This window comes from Heptranchias perlo, chromosome 37 (genome assembly GCF_035084215.1).
Source record: "Heptranchias perlo isolate sHepPer1 chromosome 37, sHepPer1.hap1, whole genome shotgun sequence".
Classification (NCBI taxonomy): Eukaryota; Metazoa; Chordata; class Chondrichthyes; order Hexanchiformes; family Hexanchidae; genus Heptranchias; species Heptranchias perlo.
The window spans coordinates 702,478-716,514 of record NC_090361.1 but is presented as its reverse complement, the minus strand read 5'-3'; the positions used below and the strand labels follow the sequence as shown (position 1 = coordinate 716,514).

The following is a 14,037-nucleotide window of genomic DNA, read 5'->3' as shown; positions in this document are numbered from 1 at the left end:
TCCCCCCGCCCCAGCCTCCCCTCCCACCCAACCCTCCCCCTCCTCCTCTCCCCCCGCCCCAGCCTCCCCTCCCACCCAACCCTCCCCCTCCTCTCCCCCCACCCCCCTCCCCCCCTAGCCTCCCCTCCCCCCAGCCTCCCCTCCCACCCAACCCTCCCCTCCCCCCCACCCCTCCCCCCGCCCCAGCCTCCCCTCCCCCCCCGCCCCCGCCTCCCCTCCCCCCGCCCCAGCCTCCCCTCCCCCCGCCCCAGCCTCCCCTCCCCCCGCCTCAGCCTCCCCTCCCCCCGCCTCAGCCTCCCCTCCCCCCGCCTCAGCCTCCCCTCCCCCCGCCTCAGCCTCCCCTCCCCCCGCCTCAGCCTCCCCTCCACCCTCCACCCGCCTCCGCCTGCCTGCCGTGCACCCATCATTCCACATTCACTGAACCACCGCCTAACTAAAACTGACTCATTCAAGAGGTTCTACTTACTAGATTGTTGGTTTTTGATGAAAAATAATTTGAGTCGTTCTTTGAATGTATTTTCATTTACGTAAAACTCCACTTGCACTCTGCAGGAGAATCAAAAAAGAGATTAAATGAGAGACACCAAGGCAAGAATGGACACTAGACTGATCCAGACAATAAACACAGACCGATCTAAATGGCAAGTAACATTCGCGCCGGATAAGTGTCAGGCAATGACTATCTCCAACAAGAGAGAGTCTAACCACCTCCCCTTGACATTCAACGGCATTACCATCGCCGAATCCCCCACCATCAACATCCTGGGGGTCACCATTGACCAGAAACTGAACTGGACCAGCCATATAGAGTCATAGAGTTATACAGCACGGATAGAGGCCCTTCGGCCCATCGTGTCCACGCCGGCCATCAAGCCCTGTCTAATCTAATCCCATATTCCAGCATTTGGTCCGTAGCCTTGTATGCTATGGCATTTCAAGTGCTCATCCAAATGCTTCTTGAATGTTGTGAGGGTTCCTGCCTCCACAACCCTTTCAGGCAGTGAGTTCCAGACTCCAACCACCCTCTGGGTGAAAAAGTTCTTTCTCAAATCCCCTCTAAACCTCCCGCCTTTTACCTTGAATCTATGCCCCCTTGTTATAGAACCCTCAACGAAGGGAAAAAGCTCCTTAGTATCCATCCTATCTGTGCCCCTCATAATTTTGTACACCTCAATCATGTCCCCCCTCAGCCTCCTCTGCTCCAAGGAAAACAAACCCAATCTTCCCAGTCTCTCTTCATAGCTGAAGCGCTCCAGCCCTGGTAACATCCTGGTGAATCTCCTCTGCACCCTCTCCAAAGCGATCACATCCTTCCTGTAGTGTGGCGACCAGAACTGCACACAGTACTCCAGCTGTGGCCTAACCAGTGTTTTATACAGCTCCATCATAACCTCCTTGCTCTTATATTCTATGCCTCGGCTAATAAAGGCAAGTATCCCATATGCCTTCTTTACCACCTTATCTACCTGTTCCGCCGCCTTCAGGGATCTGTGAACTTGCACACCAAGATCCCTCTGACCCTCTGTCTTGCCTAGGGTCCTCCCATTCATTGTGTATTCCCTTGCCTTGTTAGTCCCTCCAAAGTGCATCACCTCGCACTTTTCCGGGTTAAATTCCATTTGCCACTGTTCCGCCCATCTGACCAACCCATCTATATCGTCCTGCAGACTGAGGCTATCCTCCTCGCTATTTACCACCCTACCAATTTTTGTATCATCAGCGAACTTACTGATCATACCTTTTACATTCATATCCAAGTCATTAATGTAGACCCCAAACAGCAAGGGCCCCAGCACCGATCCCTGTGGCACCCCACTGGGATCTCACACTGGAACGGTTACCAGGAGAGGCAGGAAAGCAGCTATCGTTTATCTCACTCTCCTGTTTTCCCCTGGGGTCGGCTCAACTCATCTCAGACACGGACTCAAATTCAGGGAATCACTGATGGGAAATTGTTAACACAACACCAGTGTCACCCCGCAATATAAACTGGTCCAGAGACATGGACAGCACCCAGGTCATTTACCCCACACCCCATCTCACTGAGAGTCTCCCCCATTTACCCCACACCCCATCCCACTGAGAGTCTCCCCCATTTACCCCACCCCACTGAGAGTCTTCCCCATTTACCCCCACATCCCATCCCACTGAGAGTCTCCCCCATTTACCCCACACCCCATCTCACTGAGAGTCTCCCCCATTTACCCCACCCCACTGAGAGTCTTCCCCATTTACCCCCACACCCCATCCCACTGAGAGTCTCCCCCATTTACCCCACACCCCATCCCACTGAGAGTCTCCCCAATTTACCCCATACCCCATCCCACTGAGAGTCTCCCCCATTTACCCCACACCCCACTGAGAGTCTCCCTCATTTACCCCACACCCCACTGAGAGTCTCCCCCATTTACCCCACACCCCATCTCACTGAGAGTCTCCCCCATTTACCCCACACCCCATACAACTGAGAGTCTCCCCCATTTACCCCACACCCCATCCCACTGAGAGTCTCCCCCCTTTACCCCACACCCCATCCCACTGAGAGTCTCCCTCATTTACCCCACACCCCACTGAGAGTCTCCCCCCTTTACCCCACACCCCATCCCACTGAGAGTCTCCCCCATTTACCCCACACCCCATCCCACTGAGAGTCTCCCCCATTTACCCCACACCCCATCCCACTGAGAATCACCCCCATTTACCCCACACCCCATCCCACTGAGAGTCTCCCCAATTTACACCACACCCCATCCCATTGAGAGTCTCCCCCATTTACCCCACACCCCACTGAGAGTCTCCCCCATTTACCCCACCCCACTGAGAGTCTCCCCCATTTACCCCATACCCCATCCTACTGAGAGTCTCCCCCATTTACCCCACACCCCACTGAGAGTCTCCCACATTTACCCCACACCCCATCTCATTGAGAGTCTCCCCCATTTACCACAAACCCCATCCCATTGAGAGTTTCCCCCATTTACCCCAAACCCCATCCCATTGAGAGTCTCCCTCCTTTACACCAAACCCATCCCATTGAGAGTCTCCCCCATTTACCCCACACCCCATCCCACTGAGAGTCTCCCCCATTTACCCCACACCCCATCCCACTGAGAGTCTCCCCCATTTACCCCACATCCCATCCCACTGAGAGTCTCCCCCATTTACCCCACACCCCATCCCACTGAGAGTCTCCCCCATTTACCCCACTGAGAGTCTCCCCCATTTACCCCACACCACATCCCACTGAGAGTCTCCCCCATTTACCCCACACCCCATCCCACTGAGAGTCTCCCCATTTACTCCACACCCCACTGAGAGTCTCCCCCATTTACCCCACCCCACTGAGAGTCTCCCCCATTTACCCCATCCCACTGAGAGTCTCCCCCATTTACCCCACACCCCATCCCACTGAGAGTCTCCCCCATTTACCCCACTGAGAGTCTCCCCCATTTACCCCACACCACATCCCACTGAGAGTCTCCCCCATTTACCCCACACCCCATCCCACTGAGAGTCTCCCCATTTACTCCACACCCCACTGAGAGTCTCCCCCATTTACCCCACCCCACTGAGAGTCTCCCCCATTTACCCCATCCCACTGAGAGTCTCCCCCTTTACCGCACACCCCATCCCACCGAGAATCTCCCCCATTTACCCCACACCCCATCCCACTGAGAGTCTCCCCATTTACTCCACACCCCACCAAGAGTCTCCCCCATTTACCCCACACCCCACTGAGAGTCTCCCCCATTTACCCCACACCCCATCCCACTGAGAGTCTCCCCCATTTACCCCACTGAGAGTCTCCCCCATTTACCCCACCCCACTGAGAGTCTCCCCCATTTACCCCATACCCCATCCCACTGAGAGTCTCCCCCATTTACCCCACACCCCACTGAGAGTCTCCCCCATTTACCTCACACCCCATCCCATTGAGAGTATCCCCCATTTACCCCACACCCCATCTCACTGAGAGTCTCCCCCATTTACCCCACACCCCATCCCACTGAGAGTCTCCCCCATTTACCTCACACCACATCCCATTGAGAGTCTCCCCCATTTACCCCACACCCCATCCCATTGAGAGTCTCCCCCATTTACCACAAACCCCATCCCATTGAGAGTTTCCCCCATTTACCCCAAACCCCATCCCATTGAGAGTCTCCCTCCTTTACACCAAACCCATCCCATTGAGAGTCTCCCCCATTCACCCCACACCCCATCCCACTGAGAGTCTCCCCCATTTACCCCACACCCCATCCCACTGAGAGTCTCCCCCATTTACCCCACACCCCATCCCAATGAGAGTCTCCCCCATTTACCCCACTGAGAGTCTCCCCCATTTACCCCACACCACATCCCACTGAGAGTCTCCCCCATTTACCCCACACCCCATCCCACTGAGAGTCTCCCCATTTACTCCACACCCCACTGAGAGTCTCCCCCATTTACCCCACCCCACTGAGAGTCTCCCCCATTTACCCCATACCCCATCCCACTGAGAGTCTCCCCCATTTACCCCACACCCCATCTCACTGAGAGTCTCCCCCATTTACCTCACACCCCATCCCATTGAGAGTCTCCCGCATTTACCCCACAACCCATCCCTTTGAGAGTCTCCCCCATTTACCCCACACCCCATCCCATTGAGAGTCACCCCCATTTACCCCACACTCCATCCCATTGAGAGTCTCCCCCATTTACCCCACACCCCATCCCATTGAGAGTCTCCCCCATTTACCCCACACTCCATCCCATTGAGAGTCTCCCCCATTTACCCCACACCATCCCTTCCTCCTTTATAGTTTGATTTGGTACAATGAAGCTCGACACCAGTCCTCAAACCATTTGCATCTCTCTGTTGCTCAGGAGTGATGGGCCTGCGTGCGGGAGGCAGGCGGCTGAGAGTTCTGCAGTGAGCAATGAAATACACTTCACATTAAGAGTAACGATCCTTTCAGTTCCTTATTTGGTGTCTTTAATCTAGTCTGTCATTACTGGCCACCCAGAGACATTTGAACCATTAACACATCCTAACACTGACCTCCAACTGCTGCAGCTGTACTGAATGTTAATTTACATTGCTGAGGATCATAGTCAGTGATTACATTCTGCAGATGCGTGATTCTGCAAACATTTCCCAAATCTGCTCACTCACTCTGATGATGCTGCTTCTGGATTGTTAGCTCCCAGCCTCTGCACTGTTTACACATTTTCACATGTGCACAGACACCACTGCCCTCAGACTTTAGGTTTGCTGTACTCCAGGCAACAAGATCAATGGGCTTGAAATGTTGAGTTTTTTCAAATTTGCCCCCCCTTCTGAAGGTGCCAACTCATGCTGGAATGCCATTTCCCCCTCCTCTCCTGAGGGCACTGACTCTCCCTGGGGTACAGTCCCCTCCTCTCCTGAGGGCACTGACTCTCCCTGCGGTTCAGTCCCCATCTCTCCTGAGGGCACTGACTCTCCCTGGGGTACAGTCCCCTCCTCTCCTGAGGGCACTGACTCTCCCTGGGGTACAGTCCCCTCCTCTCCTGAGGGCACTGACTCTCCCTGAGGTTCAGTCCCCTCCTCTCCTGAGGGCACTGACTCTCCCTGGGGTTCAGTCCCCTCCTCTCCTGAGGGCACTGACTCTCCCTGGGGTACAGTCCCCTCCTCTCCTGAGGGCACTGACTCTCCCTGGGGTACAGTCCCCTCCTCTCCTGAGGGCACTGACTCTCCCTGGGGTTCAGTCCCCTCCTCTCCTGAGGGCACTGACTCTCCCTGGGGTACAGTCCCCATCTCTCCTGAGGGCACTGACTCTCCCTGGGGTACAGTCCCCATCTCTCCTGAGGGCACTGACTCTCCCTGAGGTACAGTCCCCATCTCTCCTGAGGGCACTGACTCTCCCTGGGGTTCAGTCTCTGGTACCACACCCCGTTGCCCATTGTTCATGATGTGTGAGCCCAGACAGCGAATGCCAGTGGAATATTTAAGTGTGGGAGGCCTGTGGAGAGGTCGCAGTCAAGCCTGATTCTACCCTCACCCACTGCCCTAACAAGCAATCAGCAGCAGGAACCCTGATTGAGTTGTCCCCTCCCTACTGCAGGGCTGTGTCTAAGCAACTGTCCCAGTTGTAATTTTGCTCCCTCGATCCTGGATATTTTCTTGCAGATTATTACAGTCTCACTGATGTCATTGAGTTTGTAATAAGACACATCTGTGTGCAGCTCCCAGAGTTTACACAGTGACGGCATGTGATATCCTACTGACACTGACTTACTTCATGCCCAACAGTCTCTCTGCTAAAAGCACCACAGGGATACCCATTTCAGGCCCGGCTCAAATGGGAATTAAACTGCTGCCCTGAGATGAGAGGAGGGAGTGGTGCTCACTCTGGGAACTAGACAAGGCTTTCAGAGTCCAAGCTCAGAACGTAACCTTTGCCAGGTGCCCTCTCCTAGACTTCAGGGATCAGTTGACTTACCCGAAAGTGTCTGAGTCCCAGCAAAGTTGTAGGGTTCATGAATATTAAGCAGCATCTGTTCTGATTACTCGTATGGAATCATCAGCTTCCGATCTCGGATCTATAAATATCACAAACTGTCCTGTTTTTTTCTGCTGGAATCATAGAATCGTACAGCACACAGAAAGAGGCCATTCGGCCCCTCATGCCTATGCCTGCTCTTTCTTCGTAACCCTATAAATTTTTCCTTTTCAAGTATTTAACCAATTCCCTTTTGAAAGTTATTATTGAATCTGCTTCAATCGCCCTTTCAGGCAGCTCATTCCAGATCATAATAGAATCTGGAAACACATTGGTTACCGAGTGGAATAGTGTGTGAGCACTGTGCTTTCAAGATCTTGGATTTACTCAGATCAGTAACAGGTTGATTTTCCTAACCCAGAGGTGCTGTTCAATTAGAACACTGACTGCTGCTCTTCTGAGGCCATCTATCTCAGCACAGGCTGGAGACAGAACCTGAGCCCTTCCTGCTCTCTGTGGGGGTCAGTACCACACCAAATAAGACCAGCTAACAGACTGCTGGCATTATTTCACTTTAAAAATCATGCCTTTAAGTTTACGCTGGTCTGTCTAGGAAAGGGTTAAAACTGCTGAATAATCTGAAGCCCCAGGGAGCCGGCTGATGTTAATAAAGTTTCTCTATTCAGCTATTGGAATGGTAATGTCTTCTTGTTTCCATGGTCACCACTCACCAGGCAGTGATGTGGCCAGCATCAGGCACTGACACACAGAGCTCTAACCTCAGCCGATCGGGATCACATCACAATCAACACAAACCATAACGTCCCCCCACAGTGTCTCCAGGATTCTCCCTGTTCCGCAATATCCCCCAATAGCAGAATCCACCAAAATCCACCAATACCAGAATCCCCCAAATCCCCCAATACCAGAATCCCGAAAACCAGAATCCCCAAGATCCCCCAATAGCAGAATCCCCAAAATCAGAATCCCCAAAATCCCCCAAAACCAGAACCCCCAAAATCCCCCAATACCAGAATCCCCCAAAATCCCCCAATACCAGAATCCCCCAAAATCCCCCAATACCAGAATCCCCCAAAATCCCCCAATACCAGAATCCCCCAAAATCCCCCAATACCAGAATCCCCCAAACCCCCCCAATACCAGAATCAGTGACAGAGTTATCCGCTGAGTGCCAATATTCACCCCTAGTACCTGCTGCATCTCACTGTCTCTGGGTGGGGGGTGGGGGGAGGTGGGTGGCTGCTGTTATTGGCTCTTTTTTTCCCTCCAAGACTGATGACTCAAGCAGGGATTGGTTCCAAAGGTGCTGGCCCATGTTGTATTTCACCCAATCGGTGGGCCCAGACAGTGAGTGCCTATTAAATCGCGGGTCTGATCCTGTCTTCACATAACCTCCAGGCTTGGGCTGATAAGTGGCAAGTAACATTCGCGCCAGACAAGTGCCAGGCAATGACCATCTCCAACAAGAGAGAATCTAACCACCTCCCCATGACATTCAATGGCATTACCATCGCCGAATCCCCCACCATCAACATCCTGGGGGTCACCATTGACTAGAAAGTTAACTGGACCAGCCACATAAATACTGTGGCTACAAGAGTAGGTCAGAGGTTGGGTATTCTGCGGCGAGTGACTCACCTCCTGACTCCCCAAAGCCTTTCCACCATCTACAAGGCAGAAGTCAGGAGTGTGATGGAATACTCTCCACTTGCCTGGATGAGTGCAGCTCCAACAACACTCAAGAAGCTCGACGCCATCCAGGACAAAGCAGCCCGCTTGATTGGCACCCCATCCACCACCCTAAACATTCACTCCCTTCACCACCAGCGCACAGTGGCTGCAGTGTGCACCATCCACAGGATGCACTCCAGCAACTCGCCAAGGCTTCTTCGACAGCACCTCCCAAACCCACGACCTCTACCACCTAGAAGGACAAGAGCAGCAGGTGCATGGGAACAACACGACCTGCACGTTCCCCTCCAAGTCACACACCATCCCGACTTGGAAATATATCGCCGTTCCTTCATCGTCGCTGGGTCAAAATCCTGGAACTCCCTTCCTAACAGCACTGTGGGAGAACCTTCACCACACGGACTGCAGCAGTTCAAGAAGGCGGCTCACCACCACCTTCTCAAGGGCAATTAAGGATGGGCAATAAATGCCGGCCTCGCCAGCGATGCCCACATCCCATGAACGAATAAAAAGAACTGCACATCAAACTGCTTTTCCAAACACGACAGAGAGGAGATTCCCACTGGTGCCAGTACTGAGGCTGGGGTGAAAATAAATCACATCAATTGGCAGAAGGATTCACGAGAAACTCCGTGCCAGCAGGAGACAATGAGTAATGGTGCGGAGAGGGCCGGAATGGCTCGAAGGGCCGAATGGCCTACTCCTGCTCCTATTTTCTATGTTTCTGTCTTTCTCTTTCTAACAGTCTCTCTCTCTTTCTGTCATTCTCTCTCACTTGTTAGTCTCTCTTTCTATCAGTCTATCTATCAACCCAGGGATACGATGGTCCAGGAGTGTGTTAGCTGCTCCCTTAACCCTTTTAAGGGTCTGAAATTCCCTGTTGCTGTTTGAGCAGGACTGGCCCAGATTGAGCAAGATGACAGAACGGGACTGTTAATCACACCTTCATCCAGTCTCCTCAGTCCCTACATTAAACAATTTTACAACACCAAGTTATAGTCCAGCAATTTTATTTTAAATTCACAAGCTTTCGGAGGCTTCCTCCTTCGTCAGGTGAACGATGTGAAGGCTTTCGGAGGCTTCCTCATTCACCTGAGGAAGGAGGAAGCCTCCGAAAGCTTGTGAATTTAAAATAAAATTGCTGGACTATAACTTGGTGTTGTAAAATTGTTTACAATTGTCAACCCCAGTCCATCACCGGCATCTCCACATCATGACTACATTAAACAGCAGAGTGCTCTCCACACAACAAAACCAGCTTGCTCACAGAAACCTTGCTCCTTCCCCAGCACTCAACACAGTGACACCTTTCAGCCGGTCTCAGACAGGCAGCAACTGACAGCAGCTCTCAGACAGACAGCTGGTCTCAGACAGACAGCCCCACTCTCTCCTGCTTTTCCTTAGACTGCTTTTCACACCTAATTTTGTAGCCTGCAGCTATCTGTTGGACAGGAGCTGAACAATAATGATTCAGTCCTGCTGACCTGATTCCTGGGTTTGATCTCCCTTGGATTGTAATTTTAAAGGTACGGTCAGCATTTTATACTTGTGTTTGTAACTTTTTATTATACAGGTAAATAGTTTAAAGGATTTTTGTTAGATTTATGTGTCAAGATATTGACAAACATAGATTATCAACACCCATGGGCTGTGGGAACACAGGAACAGGAGGAGGCCATTCAGCCCCTGATCCGCCTGATCTGCATCTTAACTCTATCTATCTGCCTTGGTTCTGTAATCCTTAATGCCCTTGCCAAACAAAAATTTATCAATCTCAGTTTTGACATTTTGAATTGACCCGCTGGCCTACACAGCTTTTTGGGGGAGAAAGTTCCAGATTCCCACTCCCCTTTGTGTGTAGAAGTGCTTCCTGACATCACCCCTGAATGGCCTCGCTCCAATTTTATGGTTATGCTCCAGCACTAGAGTTCAGAACTGTATCCCAACAGAATCCCAGCACAAATCCCATAGGATTGGGGGCGAGGGGGTCACGGTGTTGTGGATATTGGGGGCGAGGGGGTCACGGTGTTGTGGATATTGGGGGCGAGGGGGTCACGGTGTTGTGGATATTGGGGGCGAGGGGGTCACGGTGTTGTGGATATTGGGGGTGAGGGGGCCACAGTGTTATGGATACAGTAGTAACAAAGGCTCTTGATTCTATATCAGTCATTCACTCAGCATGGCTTTACGAAGGGGAAGTCATGTCTGACAAATTTGCTTGAGTTCTTTGAGGACATAACGTACAGGGTGGATAAAGGGGAACCAGTGGACGTAGTGTATTTAGACTTCCAGAAGGAATTCGACAAGGTGCCACATAAAAGATTATTGCTCAAGATAAAGAATCACTGGATTGGGGGTAATATTCTGGCATGGGTGGAGGATTGGTTATCTAACAGGAAGCAGAGAGTTGGGATAAATGGTTCATTCTCGGACTGGCAACCAGTAGCCAGTGGTGTTCCGCAGGGGTCGGTGCTGGGTCCCCAACTCTTTACAATCTATATTAACGATTTGGAGGAGGGGACCGAGTATAACATATCAAAGTTTGCAGATGATACAAAGATGGAGGGAAAGTGGAGAGTGAGGAGGACATAAAAAACCTACAAGGGGATATAGACAGGCTGGGTGAGTGGGCGGAGATTTGGCAGATGCAATACAATATTGGAAAATGTGAGGTTATGCACTTTGGCAGGAAAAATCAGAGAGCAAGTTATTATCTTAATGGCGTGAAACTGGAAAGTACTGCAGTACAAAGGGATCTGGGGGTCCTAGTGCAAGAAAATCAAAAAGTTAGTATGCAGGTGCAGCAGGTGATCAAGAAGGCCAACGGAATGTTGGCGTTTATTGCTAGGGGGGTAGAATATAAAAACAGGGAGGTATTGGTGAGATCGCACCTGGAATACTGCATACAGTTTTGGTCTCCATACTTAAGAAAAGACATACTTGCTCTCGAGGCAGTACAAAGAAGGTTCACTCGGTTAATCCCGGGGATGAGGGGGCGGACATATGAGGAGAGGTTGAGTAGATTGGGACTCTACTCATTGGAGTTCAGAAGAATGAGAGGCGATCTTATTGAAACATATAAGATTGTGAAGGGGCTTGATCGGGTGGATGCAGTAAGGATGTTCCCAAGGATGGGTGAAACTAGAACTAGGGGGCATAATCTTAGAATAAGGGGCTGCTCTTTCAAAACTGAGATGAGGAGGAACTTCTTCACTCAGAGGGTAGTAGGTCTGTGGAATTTGCTGCCCCAGGAAGCTGTGGAAGCTACATCATTAAATAACTTTAAAACAGAAATAGACAGTTTCCTAGAAGTAAAGGGAATTAGGGGTTATGGGGAGCGGGCAGGAAATTGGACATGAATTTAGATTTGAGGTTAGGATCAGATCAGCCATGATCTTATTGAATGGCGGAGCAGGCTCGAGGGGCCGATTGGCCTACTCCTGCTCCTATTTCTTATGTTCTTATCTCTGATATCAGCTTCCAAATGTCTAGAACAAACCAGAAATTAGGAAGGCAAATGGAATGTTGTCATTTATTGCAAGGGGAATGGAATATAAAAGTAGAGATGTTTTGCTCCAGTTGTACAGGGCATTGGTGAGGCCACATCTAGAATACTGTGTGCAGTTTTGGTCGCCTTATTTAAGAAAGGACATAATTGCTTTGGAGGCGACTCAGAGAAGGTTCACTCGACTGATTCCTGGGATGAGGGGGTTATCTTATGAGGAAAGATTGGACAAGTTGGGCCTGTATACACTGGAGTTTAGAAGAATGAGAGGTGATCCTATTGAAACATATAAGATCCTGAGGGGACTGGAAGGGGTAGATGCTGAGAGGATGTTTCCCCTTGTGGGAGAGACTAGAACTAGAGGCCATGGTATAAAAATAAGGGGTCTCCCATTTAAGATGGAGATGAGGAGAATTTTTTTGTCTGAGGGTCGTGAGTCTGTGGAAGTCCCTTCCCCAGAGAGCAGTGGAGGCAGGGTCATTGAATATTTTTAAGGCTGAGTTAGAGAGATTCCTGATTAACAAGGGAGTCAATGGTTATAGTAGGTAGACGGGAAAGTAGGGTTGAGGTCATAATCAGATCAGCCATGATCTTATCAAATGGCAGAGCAGGATTGAGGGGCCGAATGGCCTTCTCCTGCTCTTAATTCGTCTGTTCGTAAGTAAACTGATCGAGATCATTGAGAGTAATTCAACCCACCTGTCCCCACTCAGCAGATGATGCTGCCTGGGACGCCACAGCAGAACGGACACAGGGAAGTACCTCATTTAATAACAAAAGATTCATTAATACCAGCTTTACAGATAAGGGACTAAGGGTTAGAACAACCTTTGCATTTTTATGGATACTATTGATAAACAGGGTAGCAGAGGCTGGAGCTGGTTCTAAAACTGGATTTTAATTGAGCTGTTCAGATACGATGGTGGACTCTGAACAGCAGTTTACTGATGTCGTCACACTGGAATGAGATTAGAGCCTCAGAAGCACTAAATTAAACAATCAACTTCTCTCTTTAAACGATGTGTTCCCCATTATAGACACACTGTGTATATTGTGTCCAATAAGTTCCACTGACATCGTTGTTGTAGAACAAACTACATCATGATTCCCAGAGTGCATCGTTAACACCAACGGCAACGTGCATTTATACAGCGCCGTTAATGTAGTGAAACGTCCCAGGGTGCTTCACAGGACCGATTATCAAACAAAACTTGACACCGAGCCACATAAGGAGATATTAGGACAGTTGAAAGAGGTAAGTTTTAAGGAGCGTCTTAAAAGGAACAGAGAGAGGTGGAGAGGTTTAGGGAGGGAATTCCAGAGCTTAGGGCTTAGAGGGCTGAAGGCACGGCCACCAATGGTGGGGCGAAGTGGGGGGGACACAAGAGGCCAGAATTGGAGGAGTGCAGAGATCTCGGAGGGTTGTAGGGCTGGGGGAGGTTACAGAGGTCGGGGGGGGCGAGGCCATGGAGGGATTTGAACACACAATCAAGGCGTCATGAACTGTTTGTAATGGTGATGGAGTTACAGTGGCTGGTTGTGTAAGAAATTAACCAGCACTTTAACCTTGAGGTCATCATTGACACCAAAAGTGCAACCAACACGAATACCGGCCCGACACAGAGACCGAATCCGAGACCGAATCCGACACAGAGACCGAATCAGAGACAGAGACCGAATCCGAGACCGAATCCGAGACCGAATCCGAGACCGAATCCGAGACCGAGACCGAATCCGAGACCGAGACCGAATCCGAGACCGAGACCGAATCAGAGACCGAATCCGAGACCGAGACCGAATCCGACACTGATAATAATCCCGATACTGACACCGACAGTGATAATAATCCCGATATTGACACCAGCACTGATAATAATCCCGATATTGACACCGGCACTGATAATAATCCCGATACTGACACCAGCACTGATAATAATCCCGATACTGACACCAGCACTGATAATAATCCCGATATTGACACTGATAATAATCCCGATATTGACACCGGCACTGATAATAATCCCGATATTGACACCAGCACTGATAATAATCCCGATACTGACACCAGCACTGATAATAATCCCGATACTGACACCAGCACTGATAATAATCCCGATATTGACACTGATAATAATCCCGATATTGACACCAGCACTGATAATAATCCCGATACTGACACCGACAGTGATAATAATCCCGATACTGACACCAGCACTGATAATAATCCCGATATTGACACTGATAATAATCCCGATATTGACACCGGCACTGATAATAATCCCGATATTGACACTGATAATAATCCCGATATTGACACCGGCACTGATAATAATCCCGATATTGACACCAGCA

The 14,037-nt window shown here is 50.4% G+C and overlaps 1 pseudogene; it reads right to left on the bottom strand.

The window, feature by feature from the left end:
- LOC137304229 (potassium channel subfamily T member 2-like) overlaps window positions 1-14,037 on the bottom strand; it is a 51,943-nt pseudogene that overhangs the window by 37,129 nt on the left and 777 nt on the right.